General features: G+C 41.7%; 1 protein-coding gene across 1 annotated transcript in view; it reads left to right on the top strand.

The window, feature by feature from the left end:
- The window catches only part of afg2a (AFG2 AAA ATPase homolog A), a 106,735-nt gene that overhangs the window by 43,699 nt on the left and 50,918 nt on the right, over window positions 1-12,118 (top strand). The window lies entirely within an intron of this gene.

Genomic DNA, 12,118 nt, shown 5'->3' with positions numbered 1-12,118 from the left:
CCTAGATTAAAAACTTGCAAGGATAAATACAAATGCTTGGAGTTGAATGCATTTAAACCTGCCTGTTTGTCACTCAGTAGATAAAGTGACCAGTCTCTGCTTTCAAGAATTCAATCCCCACTGATCAAATATGTACTATGATAAAAGAGACGACTGAATGCCAGATGTATTGAACTTAAAGCTGACCTATGTTTCAATAAACTGTGTCCTATAGTATCTGATTATAAGATTGAGTAACAGCTCTATATCTGTTATGTTGTCTCTTTGAGATCGGCTGTAATTTGATCCAGGACTGCACGATTTGGAAAAAAATAATCTGAATATTTGTACTACTGTGATATGATTTGCATTTTTTGATTATTTTCGAAACATTACTCACATGATCATTGAAACTTATATATAAGTTATCATCCCCCTCTTGTACCGGCCTCATCTACAAGGCCTGAGACCCCCGCTGACCCTGACTTTTATCCACCCCAGAAAAAACATTATGCATTGCGTTAATGCACATCATGTGAACAACGTCTAGTCATTTTCAAATTGTACATTTATTCTCCACACTGCCTGTTTTAAATCAGCACAGCTCTCCTCTACTTTAAGTACAATATATAGTAAATATTGTTAATTTGTTATAATAGTCTTAAAATAGTTTTAATAAATAGCTTTCATAACAGTCCTGTTTGTATTTTATCTTGTTTTGCTACACATTTTTCTTTCTGTGTCATTGTATGCACCACATATACCAAAGTCAATTGTTCATATGTCCAAACCTATGGTAATACAATCTGATTCATGCAGAGAATTTTTAAAGACGATCTCTACAAAACAAGTCCGTAGAATACCATTTGTAGGCCTGGACATCTCCGGAGCACCACTATTCTTCATTGAGACTGTTTCACATATTAATCCTTTACCAAATGTTGTGCCTACTGGATATTGCAATGCTTTGTTTTGCCGTTTTGAATACATTTTGATTAATGATGCAGTCCATTTTCTTTTTTTGTCTCCTGAAATATCGCTCTGCCGCTCGATGTACGGTGCTGAAACATGAGATGCTTTATGAGACTTCATGGTCTTGTGGTCTTGTGTCCCAATACATGCTTCCAGTAAGAGCCTTGCATTGTAATTGTGCAACATGTGACTATTACAGGGTCACTATTTATAAGTCATGCTTGTTTTTACAGAGTTTGTGGTCCTTTTGAGTCTAAAGCCCCACACAATTCTTCATTTAACTGGACCTCTCCTGCGGGTAAAATGCCATGCACGTGGCTTCAGTGCATCTGGCCCCGTGTCCAGGTCCATGTTGATAGAGTTGCATTCATTTATAAAGTCCTGCTGTGGTCTAATGGGCTTTAGCAGAAGTCGTACAAAGTAAATACTCGAACATCAGGCCAGTTTGAGCAGCCTGAACATCTGCCAGTGTTTTCCTAGCCGGTCTGGACGTTGCTAATTGTAATCACAGTCAAATTCCACCAGACTGTAATTAGTGGGCCACTTGGTAAATATTCAGGCATTAGCTAAGTGGAGCTTTGATTTTTATCCCCCTCCTTTCTCTCTCTCTTGCATCGCTTTGTGTGTGTCTTTCCATTCATGTATGCTCGCAGGCTGGTGTCCCAGATCTTAATCAGCGGTGTTTTGAAAATGATTTATGCTTTTATCACCTGCCTGGTGAACCGGAATGGTGGGGTTTCCCGCCTCCATGACTACTGAGAAAGTGACAAATAAGTTATAAATCACGAAATGAAAGAACACACCACCTGATGCCAGGGTAAAATCACCTTAACGTGTGTGTTTCTAATACACAATGTGCTTTTGTTTGTGTGCGCTGGATCATATGAATACCCCTTAATACCCACCTCCATAAAGACTCTTAAGACTTAGGTGAAGAAAACCTCCCATGAACAATCAAAACATCTCGGTCTTTGGCCGCACACGAGGGCATCAGAGGATATTTAAAGTTTCTCTCGTGTGAATACCTTTTTGTTTTGCCTTTTTTTTTTTTGCAGAAACCACCACCCGAGCCTACCTCCTCTCAACAGGAAACAGCCCTTAGCTAAAAGAGCGGCTATAAGCCCACCAGTCAAAACAGGCCATATTTTATTTTGTGTTGGACTGACGTTATCATCTCCCAAGCTTTGCTCTCTTCTCGTGACGGGCCAAGCATGATGGAATCTCTATTGGTGCTGTCTTATGGGATTAGAGCTTATTCACAGTTTTTTTCCTGACTGCACGGTTCTCCACAGGGCCCCTTCTGCCACAGTACAGGGTGTCCTGCTGGAGATATTATCTACGCTGTAACTATAAGAGTATCTCCGCGTAAATACTGTGTGTCATCCCGGGCTGAGTTTGTTACATTCACCACGGGCTGCAGTTTTTGGTATTGTTCTCTTAACTTAAACACTGTTCTCACTTGAAGAGTATTTAAAGCATTTCCTGCCCTGCGTGTGTTAAGATGCAGTAATGAGAAGGCAGAGTGAGAGTTTTGGCTTGTGGCTTAGAAGCTACAGTGGCAAAAGAAAACAAAAAGTGTGTGTGTGTGTGTGTGTGTGTGTGTGTGTGTCTTTGCAAGCAAGTAATGGGATACCACCTAGGGATGGATGAGCTCTGGGAAGCTGTGTGCATGTGTGTTTGTGAGCATTGGGGGAGCAGGATCCCCAGGCAAGTATCAAACTTCAAGGGCTGTATTAGTATCAGCTTACACATGTGTGCATCCAAGAATACCACCACAATAAGCTTCTAATCCGACCAGACGCAGAAAAAAAACCTGCAAGACCGGACCAACTGTAGTTATCTCGCCATGAAAACATCCACCTCAAGTGTTAAAGCGAGGAAAACTAAACTTGATAGAAGTTTTCCGAGGTATAGAGGAAATCAGACATCGTTAAAACTAAAGAAACTGCTTGTGTTTTTAGCGGGGTCGAGGTATGAGGTGTTGAAGAACTTGTCCCTTTTCTAAATCATAAAGATGCTGCATATCCGTCTGCTACTCGTCTGTTTTGATGAGCTACAGAGAGAAAGACATGGGGATGGTAGAGGGAGGTGTGTGTGTGTGTTTATGTTCGTGTGTGTTTTGGGTAAGGAGGCGGGAGGGATAGGGAGGAAATGAGGGCTCTTTGTGCTCTGCTACCTGGCAGACATCTCCAGCATGTGTCGTCTTGCCTCTTGGCAAGCCGAGACCACCGGCGCCCTTGGAATGCTCTCAGTTCAGGAAATCTCGTTTATTCTCACAAATGCTTCTCCTAACCCCCCCCATCCACCTCCTGCAACACTGCTGCAGAGCTAGTATATTTCCCCTTTTTACAACTCTGTCTGTCTGTCTTTATTGCACTTTTTTATTGCCTTTCACTGTATGTCTTTTGTCCTCTTTCTACCTGTCTCTTCCTCAAAACTCCCAGATTATTCTCCTCTCTTTATACTGCTGTAGTTATCCACATTCAAACACGGAAAAGTGGTTGCATTAAATGTTTGTGTTACTAATCAATGAGCATAAATGTTGTTTGATACAATTACATTCCCCATGGTAGCGTATTTTACCACCACTAATGGGCACAATAAGTGCATAGCGGTTTCATACAGTGTGGCTAACATCCAATAACTTTCTAGCCAGCACATATTGTATAAATCAGTGTGTTCCAGTTCCAGATGCTTAGTTACAAAGCAACAAAAGCAACAACAATTGGGATTTACGTGGGGGTACGGTGAAGAGGCTGATGGTACGCCTGCCTGAAAAGATTGGATTTTACTGTACACCAAGGGTATTTCAAATATAAAAACATATAGGCAGACATGGGAGAACTACTCAGGTCTTGTACTTGAGTAAAGTAGAAGTACTCAGATCTTGTACTTGAGTAAAAGTAGAAGTACTCAGATCTTGTACTTGAGTAAAGTAGAAGTACTCAGATCTTGCACTTGAGTATAAGTAGAAGTACTCAGATCTTGTACTTGAGTATAAGTAGAAGTACTCAGATATTGTACTTGAGTAAAGCAGAAGTACTCAGGTTTTGTACTTGAGTAAAAGTAGAAGTACTCAGGTCTTGTACTTGAGTAAAAGTAGAAGTACTCAGCTCTTGTACTTGAGTAAAGTAGAAGTACTCAGGTCTTGTACTTGAGTAAAGTAGAAGTACTCAGATCTTGTACTTGAGTAAAGTAGAAGTACTCAGGTCTTGTACTTGAGTAAAGTAGAAGTACTCAGATCTTGTACTTGAGTAAAGTAGAAGTACCAGAGTGTAGGAATACTCTGTCACAGTAAAAGTATTCTAAATGTTCCTCCAGTGAAAGTAGAAAGTACTCTCCTCTAAATGTACTTAAAGCAGCGACAGTAAAAGTAGTCATTGTCTGATTGGTCCATTTCAGAATAATATCTCTGATATGTTTTATAATGATTGATCATTAAAGTGTTCTCAGAGCTGGTAAAGGTGCAGCTAGTTTGAATGGCTTTGTATACTGCAGGGTAGCTGCTGGATTTACTGCAGGTGAACTAAAGTCTGATTTAAGGGCTGGTTATATTTAGCATCATTAATCCAAATCTGCCTAGCAACTAGAGGTATTAAATACATGTAGTGGAGTAAAAGTACAAAGTAGCATAACATGCTCAAGTAAAGTAAAAGTATCTAAAAAGTGTCCTTAAGTACAGTACTTGAGTAAATATACTAAGTTACTTCCCACATCTGCATATACTGTGGGTAACAGAGACAAAGTGAGACAAAGCCCAATACTCACCTGTACACATAAACACAGCTGTAGAGAGCAGATACACAAAACAATGATTACTCTCAATTCTGATATGTTGTGTGAAGTGGTGGAAAGTATCGAAGTACATTTACTCAAGTACTGTACTTAAATACAATTTTGAGGTACTTGTACTTTACTTGCGTACTTCCATTTCATGCTACGTATACTTCTACTCAACTACATTTCAGATGCAAATATTCTACTTTTTACTCCACTATTTTTATCTGATTTTGCAGGTTTGTGTAACTAATAAAACATATTTAATATACATTTTAATTTCAAATCAATGCAATAAATATACATCAATTAATAGATTATTTTGTACAATTATAAATAAAGATACCTGGCAGTAAAAAACTAATTGGAGTAAGCGCCACCTTTTACCATCTGGACATTAAAGGGATGTTCACGTTAATGTTTCACCAGTTATAATCCAGTGATATAATTGGAAAAACAGTCATCTGCATAAAAATTACTTGTATTTTTGGGATATTTGGTTAATATTGTTTTTGTTTACTGCAATTTTGAATGTAGGACTTGTTGCAGAGTGTTTCTACTTTGTGGTATTTGTACTCTTACTTAAGGTTGTGTGTTGGTTTGCAGCTAGCTGACACTTAGCCACATTAAAGGTTTCTATGAAGCTGTCAGATCTGTAACATGAACTCTTTTATGAGAAAATAAAATAACTGATGCCCCAAAGACTTTCCAGAGTTGTAAAATCCTGTCTCTGAGTATCATGAACGACTTTGCAGTGTTTTGGCACCTGATAGGCTTTTTAAAACTCATGAATCTATTTCTCATACTTGCCTCGATGGATTGTATTTCAGTCATAGTCTCATCGGTACCTGAAGCAACATGCCCCTACCTGAACACACGGACAAAACACCGAGCGGAAACAGCAGGGCTTATGCTAATTGTGTCAAACATCTTGAGAAATGCAATTACCCAAATGTTGTTCTAGAAATCAACAGATCTGAATCTTTGCAACACACCTTTACAACAGATCTTAGGAGCAGACATGAGTTGTAAATACATATCTTCCATGTCCCACCTGAAAGGATATTGGACAGCCTGCTTGGTCTTCCTCTATACTTTATGAAACCCAGGCAGCAGTCCTCATTGGCCACCATCAGGATACAGTCAGAGCCACATACAGAATAGAAGCTGGTAGGGGGCCTACTGGGGGGGGATGCAACAAATAATACCCCCATTGTATGTTCCAAATATCCCCTGCTGAAGCTGGCCCTCTGCTCCGGGGATCCCAACACCACTATTAAGAGCTGTTTACAAGTGGATAAGGTGTAAGTTTGAGGGGGATTTGAAATGAGAGTTGGAGCAGGAGGGGGTACGATAATGCAGAGGGAGCTACAGTGTGTCTTATTTTCTGTGCTCCTTTTTTAAAATGTGCTTTAACAAGATCCAGTGCCGTGTTTGGAGGTACAAATGGGCTATTATTTGCTGCAGTAATTTCATAGGTGCACTGGACAGGCCTGGGGAGTAAAGGTATACCAATGTATATCCTCTGCCGGCCCCCGTCGTCCTCATCAAGATTACCCATTGTAGCTGCAATGAAATCAATCCCAACAGGACCTTCTGTGAGGTGGACCATTTGGCTGTCAGAGTGGGAGTTGTGTTTCCATGTAGCCGGGCGGTGTGTATACATCAGTGTTGGTTAAGCATGTGGTTAAGTAGATACTGTGAGGCCTCAAGCTGCTTCTCTGTGTTGAAGAGGAATAATTAACATTAGGATTATGGATGCAACTAAGGATTGACTAATAATGGAACCTTTGTCTAAATAATCCTGAAATAGTGGAACAAAAATTAAATGGGCTCAGCAGTCGAACCCGAATATTTGGCAGCGGACACTGCTTATGGGCCACCAGCCCCAACCACTGAGCTATTTGGCGGCCATTTTTGTTTGACCAGAAGTCCAAAACCCAAAGACTAACAACAATTTAAAACACGTTGAAAATGAATTTTGAGGCTAAAACCAGCAAATGTTTGACATTTTTGTTTGATCAAATCCTTCTCTGTTCACTTATCATTGGATTCTTTGTTGATTATTAAATATATTTGCAAGAAAGAGGAGACAATGCTTCATTTTAGTGAAAGTATTCTTGAAGGATCTGCTTTTGCATTCCTACTACGAACAAGGTTTTAAAATGAGTATTAGATGCTCATTATGTGCTGATTAGGCTTTAGCTGGTCATTTTTAACACTAGTCGCCCCACTTGTAAGCACCAGGCAAATGGAACAATTGCAAAGACATAAAGAACTTGCTGTTTTATCGGAAATTGGACTAAACCGAACATGGTAATGTGATTTAGGTTAGTAAAGAGAATCCTTGTCTTTGCTGCTTTTGAACTTTTGATTTAGGCCAATGAATTTTAACCTGGAAATGTGTTCTAACACTTCCTGGCACAGAATTAAATCCTGCTGAAACCCTTCTGGCTTGTGTCTCAACTACCCCATCGTCTTTCAAAATGAAACATTAAAAGGCGAGTGCTCAGGCCTGTCTCCTTTGAACACAGAAATGATTTAGTTGATGACTTTAAGGGAAATCTTTTATGATGGGTACAGCATGACCCCTGAGGTCAGGTAAGAGATGCAATAATAAAGTGACACAGAAGCATGTCCGAGGTCTTTGAGGCCTTGCCGCCCCGCTGCAAGGACTTGGCAGAAGCATCGGAAAGAGGATGACGGGGCAGTGTCACTTCATTTCCTCTTTCACAGGCTCTGCTTGATGAATGACCGTGTGAAAGGCGGCTGTTTCATAGGTCTGGGATTGCACCTCTGCGTGTGTGTGAGTTGGTTGGAGGTTGAAAAAAGGGGGACAAGCACTTCTTTCCCCTTGCACGTCATGTCTGAGTAATTTATGGCTGTCAGGAAGTCCCCAGAAGCGCTCTCATGCCCGAAAAAACCTTGACTCGGGTCGGATAGCGGGGGGAAGTGGAGGGGGGTTGAGAGTGTCACACCCATCGAAAGCTCTCATGTATTTCTCGTGTCAAAGGGCCGCAGGGAGGTCCCATCCTAAATCCTCTTGCCTGCGAAATGAAAGAATTTTAGAAGCTGCCTGGTCCACTGTCCTCCAGGCCAGACCCCAGAACTAATCTCTTTCATCTCCTCTTCTGGCTAGCGGTGGGGGGGGGTGAATGGGCGGGTTGGATTGAGGGGATGCTACGCTCTCTTCCTCCTCCTCCTCTGCAATCTTTGTTTCTGTCAAGCAGATCGCCTCAGGGAGATGTGGCTGAGCCCTCCTCTTCTATCGCCCTTCCCTCTCTGCTGTATAACTCCACTGATCCCTCCACAAACCTCCCTCCCTCCACTGAGCCTTCCCCCTGTTGCCTCCCTCCTCTCCCTCCCTGGGCCTCTGAGCTGGATTGCCTTCCCTTTGGCTTTCCCCTCTTCCTTCCTTCCTCAGTTCCTCCACTAATAGCTCCCTTGTTCCTGACTAGTCGAAGCTGCCAGTTGAGCGGTCATTCGTGGAAGATTAATTCTCGGCGTGGTAATTGTAAACAGACAGAGCGAGAGAGGGACGGCGAGCTTTAGACCTTCTGGTCACAGACAGAAAGCAGAGTGAAGAAGCTCTCAAGTCTTTTTCATCCACTTCTTTCCTCCCATCTCCCATATCTCCATCATCTTTATTGCTTATCCGGTTGCCCCCCTTTCCAAAACGTTCCTCCTTCTCTGCCTCCCTTATTTTCTGCCCCTCATAATTTAGGCCCTACTTACATCCAGAGGCGATCTGTGTCTTGTTTCACCGCTAAATGCCGCACTGAATTATGTTACGCCCTCAGATGCTTAACACAGTCCAGCTACGAGCTTGCTATGTTGTTTGTTTTCCAGAAATGGAGTCAGATGTTTGTTGCATCTAATCAAGCTCCAGGGAGATGCATGCAGAAAATTAAAGCAAAATACAGATTTCTTTACCCACCACTACTTACCCGATGAATGAATGGACATCTCTTTAGCGAATGCTAGTGGACAAATGAGTACTACAAAGTAACATGAGTAATTGAAACTTGCTTTAACCGATTCTTATCAAGGGAGACATTTCAAATAAGCTTTTAGTAAGGGTTGAATTAAGTCAGTAGTTGAAATAATGCATTTAACATTAAGCTCTTGTATCATAGTGGAAATGTTATCCAATGTTGGTTTTCAGGACATTTATACAAAACGCACTTCATGCACTATTTTGGCAAGACTTAAGGGCAACTTAAGCGCAACTAATACAGCAGAATACTTCATCTTTCTAGCAATAAAGTCATGAATAAAGGACACTGCACTACCCCACATAGCTCTGAACTAAAAGTAAGATGCCTCTTCGCCGCTGTGTGGAGAATGTGATCTTTGCAGGAGTACATTTCTTCAAGTAGCCCCAGTAACAGACGTGCATTTTTTGGCTGGTGGAAACGGTAAACATGAAAGAGGATGACACAGGGAGTGTGTGTGTGTGTGTGTGTGTGTGTGTGTGTGTGTGTGTGTGTGTGTGTGTGTGTGTGTGTGTGTTTGTGTGTGTGAGAATCCAGTAGTGCCGGGCAACCAGACCCGTCCCTGACCTCGAATGATTGCTCCTTAAAGCCTGCTGCAAGCCGTCAGCCAGCCGCTCCTGCTGTCTTCCCCCTGCTTTTATCTGCGTTTCCTCCTGTCCTCATTTTTCTGATTCTGTATTTTTTTTCTTTTCCGTTCCCACACTTATCTCTCCAGCATACTCAAAGTCCAGCAGCAGTTGTTTGGGAAACTATTTCATTGGTGTTATCAAAACCAAGCCTGTTTTGCAACCAGCCGTGTATCCTCTCTTGTCCACTTCAACCCTTTTTTTGCTGCTTTCCAGCTGTTCAGCTGTTTAGTCTCTACTTTTCTCCTCTAAAGCCAAATCAACACATACAACGACTGTGAGAGGTCCATCGTTAGCTTACCTGCGTCCCATACCATGCACACACACCTTGAATGGAAAGCTACATGGGAGTGTTTACTCTTCTGCGCTCTGACACAAAACCACTAAAAGACCACATACCCGGCTATAAACATACCACGGTAAGCTTTAGCTTTGTGATCTCCTGTGTGTTTTCACTCACAGTTAGCTTTTGTTGCGTGCAATAAACATGACTCAGTTGTTAGGTCACGAGTAAACATTTGCGCTAAGTTAATGCACTTTCCACAAGCCATTATGAAAAGGGATTATTGCATAGGCAAAAATTCTGCTCCGGCATGAATGAACCATTATGTATTGTCTCAGTGGAGTGAGGGAAGTTCTGCATATTTACAAAGTTGTTTAAGGACACGATTAAAGTGAAGAATTTAGTTGTTTATAATACTTTTATTCAAAAGCCAGTAATCCTTGTATTTTTGTAAATGATGCCTAAATCTAACGTATCGTATGTTTACGTCTATGGGTCTAACCCTTAACTTCAAAACACTGGTTGCTTGCATTGTTGTCATGCATGGTATTTAGACTTGTTCTACTGTCATGCACAAACAAAATGATATACTTTATCCAAAGAATGTAGGGACAGTGTGTACGGCCTGAACCCAAAGTATTCCTAAATGTTTCTACATTCTCATGTCAACTTCAGTTTAAAAGAGCCCAAAACTGTTCTCCTTGTTGGTACCACAAGACGTACAGAGTTATGTCCTTCACATTATTGCGGAAGAACTAAAAAAGAATGAGGTTGAATGTTCTTTGCACAGATTTCCCTGCGCTGCCCTTAATTTTGCGGGCCCTGATTACGGTCTACGGTTTCTCTCAAGACAAACAAAGCACAGTAAATGCGGCACGGCCAATCGGTCCGATCCGGAATTAAGGGCGGAGGGAAACCAATTAGGAGACGGAAGCCACTAATTAAAAGCTGCATGCTCTACAGATTGCATTAATTTTATTTTCTTTAGCAATGGCCAGGACCATCATTTCAGAGCTTGCTTGTACGCCCGTCCACATTCCAGGACAGCTGCCTTCTGTGTTTGGAAAGTCCTTGTGCACAGAGGCAGCACTGTCTGTCTACCGCTCTCCCTTGTTGGTGGATGGAATGAAGAAAACAAAAAAAAGCCAAAACCAGGGACATTTGGAAAAAACGCAGAGCATCTCCATTACTCAGAATGGACGAGAAACCATTTATTAGACGTTTTCAACAAGAGTCTGATTGCAGAAATGTTTTCCCTTCCTGGATTAGGTTCCGTGGAGTGCTGCCAATACATTTTGTGTGTTGTGAATCGGAGATTGCATTATGCTCGAGTGGTTTGGGTGGTTAACCAATACGCTTGCTTTGGAAAGCTGCAGGGAAACGTTAAGCACCTGAGGAAAAGCCACAGGGTTTTCTCTGAACACTGGGCTCACAAAAGAGCGGGCCTGTGTTAGAGAAATGCTTCCAGAGAAATGCTGCTCATTTGGCAGTGACCTGGAGCACTTGTCTTTGTGCCTCTTCTGTAAAATGAGGATACACAAGGCATGTTCTGTTTGTGGTCAAAGCCGACGGGCAGCACTCCCAGAAATAGGTAACAAAGTGAGCCAAAGAATCACAAAACTTTCAACATTTCCTTGGCAATGTTGCTGATTAAAGCAACTCTTGTATGCATTGTTTCTCAAATGAAGGACGACAAATAAAGTCAGCGTGACAATAAACTCTTATCAGGAGAGAAAAAATGGCCCCCTCTTGTTTTATATAAAGCTCAACTTCCTGATTCTATTTCTCGCTCATTGTTTTACAGGTGATTACCCAACACCTCTTGGCAACCGTTCACGTCAAGCTGTTGTGTAACCAGTGTACATGAGCCATCATCATAGCCACACACACACACACACACACACACACACACACACACACACACACACACACACACACACACACACACACACACACACACACACACACACACACACAAAACCTCGTGTCTATTTTGGGAAGTCCTTTCGTTAGGGATTTATTCCGATGTTTGAAATGTATGTTTATGATGCACAATACGTCAAAGCAAAGAAACACACACACTGTATGATACACAACAGACCTACTTTTTCCATGACCCTGTGACCCCGGCTCACCCAGACGCAAGAGCAGCCGCAATACACAAGTGCGTCCTGAGTCCTTGTGTCGTTGCTTCCTTCCCAGCAGTGACCGTTGCGACACTTCCAATGAAAAAGCCTCCCACTCCTTTTCTCAAATGATGGAGAGAAAATGAAATAAAAAGAGAGGAAATAACTAAGACCTCTTCCCTTCCATTACACCTAATATTTTTTCCAGACCTCAAATGCTGATGGCTGACCTTCCCTCTTGAACTGGATTTTTCCTGTACCCTACACCTTGGATTTCAGGAAATGTACAAAACAGGATAGAACAGCACAACATATTTCTTGTGTCAGTTTTCCTTTTCTTTTTCTTTTTTAAGACGAAAA

The sequence above is a fragment of the Eleginops maclovinus genome, chromosome 23 (genome assembly GCF_036324505.1).
Source record: "Eleginops maclovinus isolate JMC-PN-2008 ecotype Puerto Natales chromosome 23, JC_Emac_rtc_rv5, whole genome shotgun sequence".
Classification (NCBI taxonomy): domain Eukaryota; kingdom Metazoa; phylum Chordata; class Actinopteri; order Perciformes; family Eleginopidae; genus Eleginops; species Eleginops maclovinus.
Note: the sequence above shows the minus strand (reverse complement) of the source record. Positions and strands in the feature narration are given on the sequence as shown.